The sequence below is a fragment of the Mobula birostris genome, chromosome 1, assembly GCF_030028105.1.
Source record: "Mobula birostris isolate sMobBir1 chromosome 1, sMobBir1.hap1, whole genome shotgun sequence".
NCBI classification, from domain to species: Eukaryota; Metazoa; Chordata; class Chondrichthyes; order Myliobatiformes; family Myliobatidae; genus Mobula; species Mobula birostris.
Genome location: NC_092370.1, coordinates 26542701 through 26557905, shown reverse-complemented (window position 1 = coordinate 26557905; position 15205 = coordinate 26542701). Strand labels below are relative to the sequence as shown.

The 15205-nt window shown below is 40.3% G+C and overlaps 1 protein-coding gene across 1 annotated transcript in view; it reads right to left on the bottom strand.

Moving 5' to 3' along the window:
• The window catches only part of znf704 (zinc finger protein 704), a 212388-nt gene that overhangs the window by 51853 nt on the left and 145330 nt on the right, over window positions 1–15205 (bottom strand). The gene's annotated exons all lie outside the window — the stretch shown is intronic.

Below are 15205 nucleotides of genomic sequence, written 5' to 3'. Positions count from 1 at the left end.
CTAAGACACTGCATCAGGACAACATTTTTTAAACAATGTTGTGACCAGAAATACTGTCAATACAGCATCATCCAAGTGCCAGACAAACACATCCTACGATAGGCCTGGAAAAATTACTGTGCTAATTACAGAGCAGACTACTAATATACTTATAAGGTTCAGACAATGCCTCTCTCCAGAATTTCCTGGTCAGGATGCACTAACATCTGGGTCACAGAAGGTTTATTTGTCATTGTAAATTTGTCCTGTGATTAGGTTAGGGTTAAATAGGTGGGTTGCTGGGCGGTGTGATTCATTGGGAAGTATCTCGACATTATAATAAAAAAACAGTAACTGTTAATGCAAAGTCCCTAAACCTTTTTAACCCAGAAGATGAACAACTGTTAACTTCAATTCAAGTTTAATCGTCATTCAACCATACTTGAATACTCATGGATACAGCCAAATGAGTCAACGTTACTCGGGGGTCAAGGTACAAAACACAGTACCAACATTCACGCACAGCACAAAGCACATACAGCATGTTTAAGATAGAAAGATACAGACACTCAATAAAAGAGACCAAACTGAAGCCATCCAACGCCACCAAAGCCTGCAGACGACCACAACAGAGCTTGTCTCAACAGAGTTGAGTCTCAATCATGTATATTATAGTTATTTGTTAATAATTTTTATTTTCATTTTTTCTTTTATATTCTGAAACATTTGTTTCCCTCTCTTCAGCTAAATGTTCTTCCCCTCTCTTTTTGCACTTTACTTACTTTACTCCCCATTAATCCACTGGCATTTAGGGCAGCAATGAAGGTCCTCCATCTCTGCTTTTGGCCCTTTATTTGATTCTAATTAAAAAGCGAAATATTGCAGGTGCTGGGTATTTGGAATTTAATTTGAAAATAGTGGGAAAAAAAAATCAGTGTAACCAGGTTCAGCCAGGAGCGACAAATAGGCGACCCAACATAGCTCCCTTCTGAGATCGCAAGGATCAGGATTAGATGTATTTGCCAGGTAAGTTTCCATCCATTAGGAATTTGCTGTGCTGTGTTGGTCAGGGTGTGACACACAACAAAAACATTCAATAATTATAAAAAATAAATTTAAAAAATAAAGCACGGATATGAAGTAAAATGTGCATAAACACATAAATATCTGCACGTTTAGAATGTAAACAATATTATAAAAAGCGGTTTAAGGTGTCTACAGTACAGAGCCCCATCAATTTGACTTATTCCATAAAATATCACGAAGCAATTGAAACAGCTGATACCAACAATATCTCAGCTGCAGAATAAGGACCTACAATCCAGTGCCAGCTGTTCTCCTACCAAGTTCTACCACTACAGCTACAGCACAAACTTTGACCTGAAAATATCCTGTTCACAAAAGCAATTACACTCTACAAATGCAATCCAATTAATTGCCAGTCTGGAGTCTACTGTATTAATCAGTGATGTCTCAAAGCGAGACACAATCAAGGCACTCAAGGTAACACACCCAAATGCTGAACGAATTCTGCAGGTCAGGCAGCATCTATGGAGAAGAATAAAGAATCATCAATTCAGACATAGACTCTTCATCAGGCCTCAAAGATGATTCGATCTTCAGAGGCAAAAGTGTAAAAGAGTGTCGTGAAATCTGTTGTTTTGCACCAGCAGTATACTGCAATACACAAGAGTAAAAACACCATTATGGGAATCATATATAGGCCTCCAAATAGTAGCCAAGATGTAGGGTTGAGATTCTAAAGGGAGCTGGAAAAGGCATGTAATAAGGTAATGACACAATTGTAATGGGGGGCTTCAATATGCAAGGGGATTGGGAAATTCAGGTTGGTGTCGGATCGCAGGAGAGGGAATTTGTTGAATGCCTACGAGTTGGCTTTTTAGAGCAGCTTGTGCTTGAGCCTATTCAGGGACAGGCTTCAGCCAGGTGCTAGAAATACGTAGACATAAAAAAGAGAAAATTAAACTAAATAAGTAGTGCAAAGAGAGAGGTAAAAATACTGAGGTAGTGTTCATGGGTTCATTGTCCATTCAGAAATCTGATGGTGGAGGAGAAGAAGCTGAAAGATTGGGTCTGAGTCTTCGGCTCCTGTACCTCCTCCTTGATGGCAGGAATGATAAAGAGAGCATGTCCTGGGTGATGAGGGTGATTTTGCGTCAATCTTCACTGTGGAAGACGCCAGCGGTATGCCAGAAATTTGAGAATGTTGGGGGCAGAAGTGAGTGTAGTTACTATTACTAAGGAGAATGTGCTTGGAATGCTGAAAGGTCTGAAGGTAGCTAGGTCACCTGGACCAGATGGACTACATTCCAGGGTTCTGAAACACGTAGCTGAAGAGATAGTAGAAGTATTTTTGTGATCTTTCAACAATCACTAGATTCTGGAATGGTTCTGGAGGACTGAAAAATTACAAATGTCACTCCAATCTTTAGGAAGGGAGAGAGGCAAAAGACAGGAAATTATAGGCCAGTTAGCCTAACCTCGGTTGAACAGATTTAGATGCCCTTTACTAAGGATGAAGGTTCAGAGTACTTGCAGACACATGATAAAATAGGCCAAAGGGGGGAAGGTTTTCTTAAAGGGAAATCTTGCCCGACAAATCTGTTAGAAATCTTTGAAAAATAACAGGCAGGATAGACAAAGTATCGGTGGATGTTGTGTACTTGAATTTTCAGAAGGCCCTTGACTAGGTGCTGCACATGAGGCTGCTTAACAAGAGCTCATGGTATCACAAGAAAGGTACTAGCATGGATAGAAGATTGTCTGACTGATAGGATGGAAAGAGTGGGAACAAAGGGGGGGTTTTTCTGTTTTGCTACTGGTGACTAGTGGTGTTCCGCAGGTGTTGTAATGGAACCACTTCTTTTTACGTTAGATGTCAAATATTTGGATGATGGAATTCAAGCATCAAACACAGAATGCTGGAGGAACTCAAACGGCCAGGCAGCATCTATGGAAAAGAGTAAACAGTCGGCATTTCAGGCCGACGCCCTTCATCAGGACTGGAAAAAAAGATAAGCAGTCCTGATGAAGGGTCTCAGCCTGAAACGTTGATTGTACTCTTTTCTGTAGATGCTGCCTGTTGAGTTCCTCCAGCATTTGATGGGTGTTGCTTGGATTTTCAGCATCTATAGATTTTCTCTTGTTTGTTGATGTTGGAATTGATGGCTTTGTGGCCAGGTTTGCAGACGATATGAAGATAGGTGGAGGAGCAGGTACAGCTGAGGAAGCAGGAGCGTGCAGAAGGACTTAAGACAGATTAGGAGAATGGGCAAAGAAGTGGTAGATGGAATATAGTGTAGGGCAGTGTACGGTCATGCACTTTGGTGGAAGGGATAAAGTGTAGTCTATTTTCTAAATGGGGAGGAAATTCAGAAATCAGAGGTGCAAAGGGACTTAGGAGCCCTTGTGCAGGTTTCCTTAAAAGTTAACTTGAATGTTGAGTCAGTGGTAAGGAAGGCAAATGCAATGTTAGCATTCACTTTGAATATGAAAGCAAGGATGTAATGCTGATGCTTTACAGGCACTGGTCTGAACACTGTGGGCAACTGTGGGCTCCTTATTTAAGAAAGGACATGCTGGCCTTGAATAGGGTCCAGAGGAGGTTCACGAAAATGATATCAGGAATGAGAGGTATAACATATGAGGAGTGTTTGATGGTTCTGGGTCTGTACTCGAGTTAGTAGGTCTAATTGAAACCTATTGAATACTGAAAGGACTAGACAGAGTGGACACGGAGATGATGTTTCCTACAGCTGGGGAGTCCAGGACCAGAGTGCACAGCCTCAAAATAGCAAGACATCCTTTTAGACCAGAGGTGAGGAAGAATTTCTTTGGTGAGAGGGCGGCGAATCTCTGGAATTCATTGCCATAGTCGGTCGTGGAGGCATCGTCATTGCTATAATTAAAGAGGAGGTTGATAGGTTTTTGATTAGTAGAGGCGTCAAAGTTGACAGGGATAAGGCAGGAGAGTGGCGTTGAGAGGGGTAATGAATCAGCCATATTGAATGGCGGAGCAGACTCAACGGGCCAAATAGCCTAATTCTGCTCCTCTGTCTCACAGTCCAATGGTCTAAAAAGGTAGTTCTATTGATCCAAGCTAGGAAGGAATAATAAGACCATCAGATATAGCAGCAGAATTAATCCATTTGGCCCATCGAGTCTACACCGCCATTTCATCATGGCTATATCCAGTTTTCCTCTCAGCCACAATCTCCTGCCTTCTCCTCATATGCCCTGACCAATCAAGAATCTATCAACCTTTGCCTTAAATATACATGAAGACTTGGCCTCCACAGCTGCCTGTGGCAAAGAATTCCACAGATCCATCATTCTCTGGCTAAAAAAATTCCTCCTCATCTCCATTCTAAAAGGACACGTCTCTATTCTGAGGCTGTAACCTCCGGTCTTAGACTCTCCCACCATAGGAAACATCCTCTCTACATCCACTCTATCAAGGCCTTTCACCATTCGACAGAATTCAATGAGGTCACCCCTCATTCTTCTGAATTCTAGTGAATACAGGTCCAGAGCCATCAGACACTCTTCATATGACAAGCCATTCAAACCTGGAACCATCTTTGTGAACCTTCCACGAGCAGGATGTAGGAGATCAGGGACCATGGAAAGAAATGTAAGAGGTGCAGTTCTCTAAACAGTGCTATCAAGTCGTACTTTTCACCAAAAGGCAGTATGGATACCGTTTGGATCACTTGATTCCAGGCCTCTTCACAGGTTTGAACCAAACAGCTGCATTCCTCAACAGGCCAGGCAGCATCTATGGAGAAGAGTAAGCAGGTAACGTTTTGGGCCAAGACCCTTCAGGACTGGAAAAAGATTAGAAGTCAGTGTTAGAAAATCAAATACATGGTCTTGAAAAATGAATAAATAAAAAAGCCCTGAAAGATTCTTGAAATTCTATTATGCAAAAAAAAACTAAATAGTTAAGGAAAAATCACTTTCTGGAACATTTTGGGCGTAGGCTTCACCCCAGAAAATGGTTCCAGCTTGGGGAACTGCAGAAAACTCTGCTGGCAACACTCCAAGGTTGCCAGGCAAAGTGCTGTGGATCTAACTGCAGCGCTGTCCGATTATCCAAGGTGACACTAACAGAATGCAGAATTAATCCACTCACTGGAGTGCTGGTCACCACGCATCACCAAAGTGGAGAACCACTGCAGCTAGAGAAATGGCTGGGACACTTTTGATGGGATTTATTTGATACCAAGGATACCAGTACTGAAAGGAAGTCAGAGAAGGCTACGGTACACAGGAGTTATTTATGTGTAAATCTTGAACATTTGAGGAGAGTCGATACTTAAAATTAGCAAAACGGATTCAAATACAAGTTCTAACAATGAACTAGAAACCATGGGAACCTAAGTAGCATATTCTGTGATGATCTTCTGTACCCACTGGAATTCAGAAGAATGAGGGATGACCTCATTGAAACTTAATCGAACGTTGAACGGCCTCAGTACAGTGGATGTGGTGAGGATGTTTCCTATGGTGGGGGAGTCTAGTACCAGAGGACACAGCCTCAGAATAGAGGGGAATCCATTTAGAACGGAGATGAGGAGAAATTTCTTTAGCCAGAGAATGGTGTGTCTGTGGAATTCGTTGCCACAGGAGGCCAAGTCATTGGGTATATTTAAAGCAGATATTGATAGATTGGTCAGGAAATGAAGGCATGAGATTGGGGCTGAGAGGGAAAATGGATCAGCCATGATGAAATGACAAAGCAGACTTCATGGGCCAAATGACTGAATTCTGCCCCCATGTCTGATGGTTTTATGATCCTCACCCTATCACTGAAATTACTGGTATGACCACTGATCAGATTCCAAAAGTAACCACTCAGGCTGAGGCTATGACCATGGACAATTGGAGAGTTAGTCACCTCAAGGACAACATCTAATTAAAGGATACTAGAACAACTTTTACTTATATTGTAAAGCTGGTGTATTTGTAAGACACATTGATTAAAACCTCGATTTAAGCAATACAGAGAGCAGCTAACAAGAAACATAATCCATTTTCCCACCCTGTATTTCATGACTGAAGAGAACAGCAGTGATTTTCACTAATTAAAAAAATATATTAGTTTGCTGATATTGTGGCTGACAAACAAATGGGTGTCTGAAAACTGCGCAACATGAAATGAGATTAGAAATTGTCCCTGCATACCTGTCCAGCCCCACTTCTCTCAAAAGAACAAATATGTGGAACAAAATCTAATCAAAATTAGCTCATGAGGGCTGATTTAACTTCAGTGAAAAAGTGCTGGACAAGACCTGATTAAAAATATTCTAAGATTATGCTTACAGACTTAGTCAAATAGTTTTTAGCATTTTCCTGTTTCTGGGGTGCTGCGCCATGGTAACAGGAAAGCATTCAATAACTTGTGTTTGTAGCTTCTATGATTTGATCATGATTGGTACAAACAGATTCTGCAGGAACTACATCTCAGTCATGCAACACCGGGGGGGGGGGGGGGGGGGGCTGAAATATGTTGTGTTTGTACAGCCACCAGCAGTGGAGGTCCAAAGGTACGCAAGAAGGAAGGAAGGACATATACAGTACCGGTGTCAATGACACTTCACTATTGCTTATGATTAAATCACACTAACTACGTCCTTCTTCACCACCTTTCAGGGCCAGGAACAGTCCTTTCAGGTGAGGCAACACTTCACCTGTGAGTCTGTTGGGGTCATCTCCTATACCTGGTGCTCCTGGTGCAGTCTTCTTGACATTGGTGAGACCCAATGTGGATGAGGGGACCACTTCATCAAGCACCTTCGCTCTGTCTACAATGAAAAGCAGGATTTTGCAGTAACCACTCACTTCAATTTGACTTCCCACTCTCATTCCAAAATCTCTACTGCCACAATGAGGCCACACCTAGGTTGGAGGAGCAACATGTCATATTCTGTTTGGTAGTGCCTCCAACCTGATTGGATCAACATCGACTTTTCTAACTTCCAGTAATTTATTGCCCCACCGCTTCTCTCTCTTTGCATTCTCCATTCTGATTCCCCTCTCACCCCTTCTCTTTTCTTCACCTGCCCATCACCTCACTCTGGTGCTCTTCCTCCTATTTCTTCTACAGTCCACTGTCCTCTCCTATCAGATTCCTTCTTCTTCAGCTCTTTGCCTTTTCCACCTATCACCTTTCAGCTTCTGACTTCATCCCCCCCCCTTTCCCATTTACCCTTCCTCTCCCCTCACCCAGTTTCACATATCACTTGCCAGCTTGTACTTCTTTTCCTCTCCCACCCTCTAATTCTGGCTTCTTCCCCTTCCTTTCCAAACCTGATGAAGGGTCTTGTCCCCAAACGTTAACTGTTTATTCTCCTCCATCGATGCTACCTGACTTGCCAAGGTTCTCTAGAATTTTATGTGCATTGCTCAAGATTTCTGGCATTTCCAGAATCTCTTGTGTTCTTAACTTCATGGGGCTGGACTTGTTTTGCATTTTGTGGACAGCACATAACCTGGCAAAATTCAGTTTGCCAGTTATGTGCCAGGATGGGGAAACCTGTGAAAAAAGCTTGAATGGAATTAGTTCTGGTGTGCAGGTCTTCAGTATGCCTGCTGGGATGTTGTCCGATACCATTCCTCTGCTGTATCACTGTTCTCATCCAATTCTTAATATCACTAAGAGTGAGTCAAACTGGCTCCAGGCTTATTTCTGTGCTGGAAAGTCTAGTCTTGGCACTCATGTCAAGTTCCTGGTGTACTTGATATGGAACCTGGTATGGAAGTTGTCCTGTCCGAGACCGAAAGAAGCTGCAGAAGATCGCGAACACGGCACAGCACATCACACAAACCAATCTTCCACCCTTGGACTCACTTTACACTGCACGCAGTCTGAGCAGTGCTGCCAGGATAATCAACGACACGACCCACCCAGCCAACAGACTTTTCGTCCCTCTTCCCTCCGGGAGAAGGTTCAGGAACTTGAAGACTCGTATGGCCAGATTTGGGAACAGCTTCTTTCCAACTGTGATAAGACTGCTGAACGGATCCTGACCTGGATCTGGGCCGTACCCTCCAAATGTCTGGACCTGCCTCTCGGTTTTTTTGCACTACCTTACTTCCCATTTTTCTATTTATGATTTATAATTTAAATTTTTAATATTTACTAATTTTAACTATTTTTAATATCTTTAATATTTGTAATCCAGGGAGTGTGAAGCACAGAATCAAATATCGCTGTGATGATTGTATATTCTTTTTTTTTTTAATTTTATTTTTATTTGGATAAGGAATTCACAAATATCATGTACTTTTTTCACACGTATAACCTTTTCCATATTTTATACGTATAAAACTACAATTATTTATACATTCTTAAGTACACATTGAGATGATATAAAAGGAAAATAAACATTTAAATAGATAATTATGTACTGTGGTAAATCTAACCTATTAGGCTAAGTAATGGAATTAGTTGTTAAGAAAAATGGTAATAATAGTTTCCATATAACCCTTCTGGACCATTTCCACTGGTCCAAAATGTTGTATATAAGCCTATGTATCAACCATTGTAGGTGTTTATATCCTAATTTGTTCATGCTTGCTCCTGCCTGCAGACATAATTATCCAATCCCTATGTACTTATTTACTTAATTTTTTCATTTTTTTATCCCTTTCCCAAATCTTTCCCTTTACTTGCTTAATTCTCTATTTTCCAAAAGAAAACAAAAAAAACAAACATTTAGACTAGGGGTGCTTACGTTAGCAATATTACTGTGTTGATGAGAAGAGCAGTATAAATCATTAGGACAGTCATCTAAAGTCTGCTCGCATTGGGGTTATATATTCAATCCATTTATTCCAGATTTGATAAAATTTTTCTTTTTGAGTTCTCAGGGAGTAAGTCAACTTTTCCATTTTAAATATTTCCAAGATAATTTCGTACCAATCTTCTAATGTAGGTGGTATTGGATTTAGCCATTTTCTAGTGATTTGATTTCTTACTTGCCGCTAAGAGGGCCTGCAGCAACTTTATATCTTCCTTCTGTTCAAGAAACAATACATGCCCCAAATAGAGCGTCTCAAAGTTCAGAGGTATCTGGGACCTAAGTACCTTAACTAATGTTCTATGAATACCTTCCCAAAATAGACTTAATTTAGGGCAATCCCAAAAAATATGAAAATGATTTGCCTCCTTGGAGCCGCATCTTCTCCAACACATCACATTTGTATCTTTATATTTTTCCTGATATGGGATCTTGAACAATGTTCTCTCCAAGTCAAAGAATTAGTCGAGGACCATTGAAAGCTGCAGATTTTCTCCCAAGCCTCCTCTGAAAGTACCAACCCGCTTCTTTCTCCCACTTCTCTTTAATATACAGTGTATTTACATTTTTAGCATGGGAGAGTGCATTATATAACCGAGAAACTGATTTACTAGATATTGAACTGCAAGCCGAATTCAGAATCTTGAAAAATTCTAACTCTACTGTTGATAGGTCTGTATATCTACAACTCTGGTTAACATAGTTTCGTACTTGAAGGTACCTAAAAAAGTCATTATGTTCTAGGCCATGTTTGTCCTGCAGGATTTGGAAACTTTGTAATACTCTTTTATGTATAAATGAGAGGTAGGTTGTAAGACCTTTCTTTATCCATAGCTCAAATCTTTTATCTCCTCTGTTGGGAAGGAATTCGGTATCACATGCACACCATCTAAAGAATTTTTAAATATCGTCAATTTCACTTTGCAATTTCCTAATTTCCTGTTTTCGATTTGAATTACTTTTGTTGCTATCTACAACTTGAAGTTGTTTTAATTTTCCTTGAAGGTCTGCTAATTTTTGTGCATTGATTTTTTTCATGTGAGTGGTAATGGAAATAATTTTCCCTCTCAGCACAGCTTTCAATGTATCCCATAAGATCACTGGTGATGTTTCTCCCGTGTCACTAAGGTCTAGATATTCTTTGATTTCTCCCCTTAATCTCTCCACTACTTTCGGGTTATTGAGTATATGTGAGTTTAGCCTCCATAGTGTTTTCCTCATTTTCCTTTCCAGGATTAGAGACATAGAGACTGGGCTATGATCCGACAGATCAATTGCTGCAATATTACAGTTTTTTATCCTGAGTCTATCTGTATTAAAGATAAAGAAATAGTCTATCCTTGAATAGGCTGAATGAGGGAAAGAGTAATATGTATAATCTTTACTAGTAGGGTGTAATTCCCTCCAGATATCTATAATTCCCAACTCCTCCATCAATGAATTCACTTTCCGAGGCAGAGGTTTATTGAGTAACTATTCTTGAAGAATCTAATATAGGATTTAATCTAATATTAAAATCCCCTCCACAAATTACTACCCCTTGAAAACTGACCATTAGGTCAAAAATGTGTCTATAAAAGGACCATTCACAACCTGGAGGAGCATAAACATTCAGCAATGTTATTTCTGTACCTTCTATTCTTCCTGTGATTTTTACGAACCGTCCTTCTTTGTCTCTAGTCTCTGAAATATGTTCATAATTAAGAGTACTTGATATTAATGTAGCTACCCCTCTTTTGTGACTCAATTTATATGATGAATAAAATACATGCTTAAAGCCCATTCTTTTTAATTTTCCATGTTCAGATTGGCTCATATGTGTTTCCTGGAGGAAAGCTATTTGTGCCCTCTCTTTTTTCAATTTAGACATAATCTTATTTCTTTTAATTGGATTCAAAACCCCATTAACATTATAGGAAATTATTTTTACCAATTCAGTTTGCATTTTTCTCTAGTAGAAAAAAGAACACTCTCCTTTTCTAACCAAACAGTAAGCAATCCCTTCTCAACAGTAAACCAAGACATATAACCACACCCTAGACATTTTTGAACGTGCAACATTTGAAAATTTTTCCCAACTTCCCACAGTGAGGCCTGAGCACCGACCCGCCTCAGTTCAGAGGGATAACCTCTATCTTCACCCTGTGTTAGAGGGCCCTCAGCAGTTTGAATAATCATAGAGAATTTTCTCCTATTTATGTCTCGACCATATTGCTATCATTCAAGTTATTCCGTCTAGTTTATTTTCAGTTACCAGTTTTCATTTTACCTTTAAGTCCGATTTACTCTTTTCAGTCATTTCTCTTAATTATTCTGTTCTCTGTACATTCGCGTCTGAATATTTGCAGCTTTTCCTTGTAGTTTGACACTCTGGTTCGTGTGGAGCGTCCTCGCCCCACTAACTGCCACGACTTCTGCCGAATCCTCTCCAGTAGCGACTCCGGTTGGGTGATAACTTTAATAGGTAGTCCCCGGTCCGCCAGGTCCAATGTTGCCTCCTCCACCGTAGCGTAAGTTTTTGTCCCTTCGTCGTAAAAGACTGTCAGCCGAGCTGGATACAGGGTCTGGAATCTGATGTTGTTTTCCTTCAGGACTCTCCGTGTTTCCGTATATTCCTTCCGTCTGGCAAGAATCCCTGGTGCGTAGTCGTGGTCTAACTGATTTTACAGTTGTTCCACATGAAACCTTTCTTTTGCCATGCCCTTTTAAGCACCTCTTCCTTCGTTCTGTAACTGAGAAATCTGACCAGAATCGATCTGGGCTGGGCGCCTGCTGGAGGCTGTGGTGCCAACGCGCGGTGAGCTCTTTCTATCTGTAGGTCTTTTGCGGCCAGTATATCAAGGTTCTCTCTAAGTAGCTTCTCCACGAAGGGAATCATCACTCCGGGTTTACCTTCAGTTCCTTCGGGAACTCCGTAAATCCTCACATTTTCCCTTCTTGAGCGGCCTTCTTGATCTATTAGTTTCCACTGGAGCTGGTCTTGCAGCTTCAGCATTTCTGCTATCACCTCCTCTGCGTTTTGTAGCTTCTCTTCAATTCCAACAATCCTTGCTTCGGCTTCATCTATCCATGAGGTAGTTTTTACTATTTCTCCTTTAATATCTTCCAGCTGTTTGCTGTTATCTTGTCGGAACTCGCGAATCTCTCCGAGAATCAAGGACAGAGTCACCGATTCCCCCTCATTATCTCCGTCCTGGCTTGCCGTGGGGTAGCTAGGCCCGTCGCCTTGCTGCGTCTCTTTATGTTTATCAGCCTTCGGAGCGGACCTTTTAATCTTGTTCTTAGACATCATCCTTGCCCCTTTTATTAATATAGTTATGCAATATTAAGTATTTGTCTAAATTCGATTATGGGGCAGTTTACCTTCTTTTTTGTCGAGAGACCTTTTCCTCACGCCGCCATTCCCTTGATGACCCGGAAGTCCCCCGTATGATTGTATATTCTAGTACCAATTGTCTGGCGACAATAAAGTATAAAGTACTTGTGGAAGTGCAGGAAGTTTACAACAGAGGACTGATTACCATTTTCACACTGAGCTTGACAACTGCCAACTTCGATTTGCATGGATTGAAAACTTGCAAAGTCAGGAGTTACCAGCTATAACCAGAAGTTGATTCTCCAACAATCATGGTGAAGGTACTGCACCAGGAATAATGAAAGTAAGGTTCCTAGGCACACCTTTTTTCTGTTGCAATTTTTGTGAGACTTTGATTGGGGTGGACTTGCCTTGGGGCTGCAGGTAATGAACATACAGCACTTGGTTAGATTTAACTGAGCTGGACTGAATATACCTGGTCTCTTTTGATAACTTTGTCGTTTGGTGTTTTATATTCTGTGTTTTTCTCTCATTTTTTGCCATTTGTGTGATTTTTTTTTCCTTTTTTGAATGTTGGGTGTTTATTGTTTTTATTTGAACAGGTTTCATGGTTGTATGTGAGAAGACAAATCTCAGGATCTGCATACATACTTTGATAATAAATGTACTTTGAGTCTTGAGTCTTTGAATCTCTTAAATACAGGGAAGAACAAGCACAAATCAAAACTTTAGAGGAAGGCAACAGGCAAACCAAAAGCAAAGAGAATATTTAGAAATCCCAAAACCAGAAATGACTAAGCATTACTCGGAAGTAAAGAACTACAGAGGAAGAAACTATCAAATCAAATCATCGAAAAACTTCACAAGCTTTTCTGAGCCACAGTGATAAATTTTCCTACAACAGAAGAGCAATCAGATTTTATAAAATAATTCAGTGGCTGTAAAATGCTTTGGAACATTCTGTGATGGGCTTTATTTAAGTGCAACTATATTCTTCTTTTGTTCCTACCATTAAAATCTCCTGCTACAGAGATTTTCAGAAATCTGTCAAATCTTTAATGATATACATTGCTGTAAACATTTTCTTGCAGAGACTCACTATTGGGTTAGGATCTGGACATCTGTAACCCTGAACTCTTTATGATTTTGCAAGTTCTGGTAAATATGATGTGACAAAATGAAACCTATGAAATCCCAAGGTGCTTTGCTGGTTTGGATGGGAGGCTTACAAGTCTGTGGGTGTGTGTGTGTTTATGACAGGAGATGTGTTTTATGGCTGAGGGAGGATGTTTTGACAACAGGGGTAAACAGGACACAGCTTCTAAAAAAGCAAATGTTAGAACAGGATACTGGAGGAATGTTATGGAATAGAACAACCTAATCATTGTTCTCTAAAAAGTATAAAAGTGCTTTGTTTGAGACATAAGATCAAAGCTATTTAAGACAATACTCGTGCGGAGTAGCTTCCCTCGCACGTAAAATAACCCATACACTATAATGTTCTCCACTCTGAATTTGTTGTAGTTTGTTTCTGTGTATTAGAAGACCTAGCTGAACGGTATGCGACAGAATCTAGAGATTCAATTGTTACAATCTAAGTCCCTATATGTACTGTAAAATGCCTGGCATAATCTTCGCTGATTTGACTTGATGCAAAATGATGCCTTTACTGTATGTTTTAATGTATATGCTACCAATAAAGCTAATCTTTGAAATGTGACAAGACCATCCCATATTTTCAAGCATCCTAATGGTGCAGTAACGGAGACCTCATTCCCCACACCCCATGGTATTCCCGAACCTTGGAATTGCGTACAACATCTGCCTGTCTTTTTCTCCAGTGCTTCAAAGCTTCAGATAAACTTCAGAAATACTTAAGTCTTGTCCACCAGTGCTATCAATCAATGGTGCTCTGCCTTTGAAACTTCTGCATTCCTTAAAATGGGTAGAATAATTAAATAACTAAATTCCCAGAACTCAAGTATAAAGATTAGTGTTACCCAGGATATCTACTGACAAATGTCCATGCTCTTCTCGAAATGCTGAAAGCCTTTGAACATTATCAGTAATTAGCTTATTGTAATACGCTGTAATGACTGTAATAATTACAGGAAGCAAAAGAATAAATGTTTTTTTTTGTTTCTGATTTCAGTGGAGCTGATTAAAGTAATTAATCATCAGGGTTCATTTCTAGAGTTTCAATAGAGCACAGCAGCTATGACTATTGTGTAACAAAACCCTCCACTTCTCTGTTCAACTTTCCGAGTCTGTTGCTGGATCTGAGACATGCACACCAATAAAGAAGATAACAGATGGATGTCTGATCATTCATCCAATCATGCAACCCTGATGAAGTCATTAACTATGAGAGAAATGCAATTCTCTGGAAAAGCAGACGGATATGATTATTATCAGGACCATTAAAACTGAGTTACAATTTAAATGTTAGCAAAACATGTTACATTCAAATTGAAGAGACTAGGAGAGGAGGTTAGTTCACAAATAGAGAAAGCTAGTAGACAGTGTGTGAGGGAGGATAGGCAGGAGACAGAGAACGGGAGCACTCAGACTGAAGATGTAGGGGAGAAGGAAGAAAAAGATAACAAAGTTGTTTGCACCATTAGGGATAAACAGAGAGTAAGAGGTGGAGAGTTTCTTAAATGCATCTTTTTTAATTCTAGGAGCATTGTAAGAAAGGTGGATGAGCTTAGAGCATGGATTGATACCTGGAAATATGATGTTGTAGCTATTAGTGAAACGTGGTTGCAGGAGGGGTGTGATTGGCAACTAAATATTCCTGGATTTCGTTGCTTCAGGTGTGATAGAATCGGAGAGGCAAGAGGGGGAGGTGTTGCATTGCTCGTCAGAGAAAATATTACAGCGGTGCTTTGTCAAGATAGATTAGGGGACTCGTCTAGGGAGGCTATTTGGGTGGAATTGAGGAATGGGAAAGGTATAGTAACACTTATAGGGGTGTATTATAGACCACCTAATGGGGAGCGAGAATTGGAGGAGCAAACTTGTAAGGAGACAGCAGATATTTGTAGTAAGCACAAGGTTGTGATTGTGGGAGATTTTAATTTTC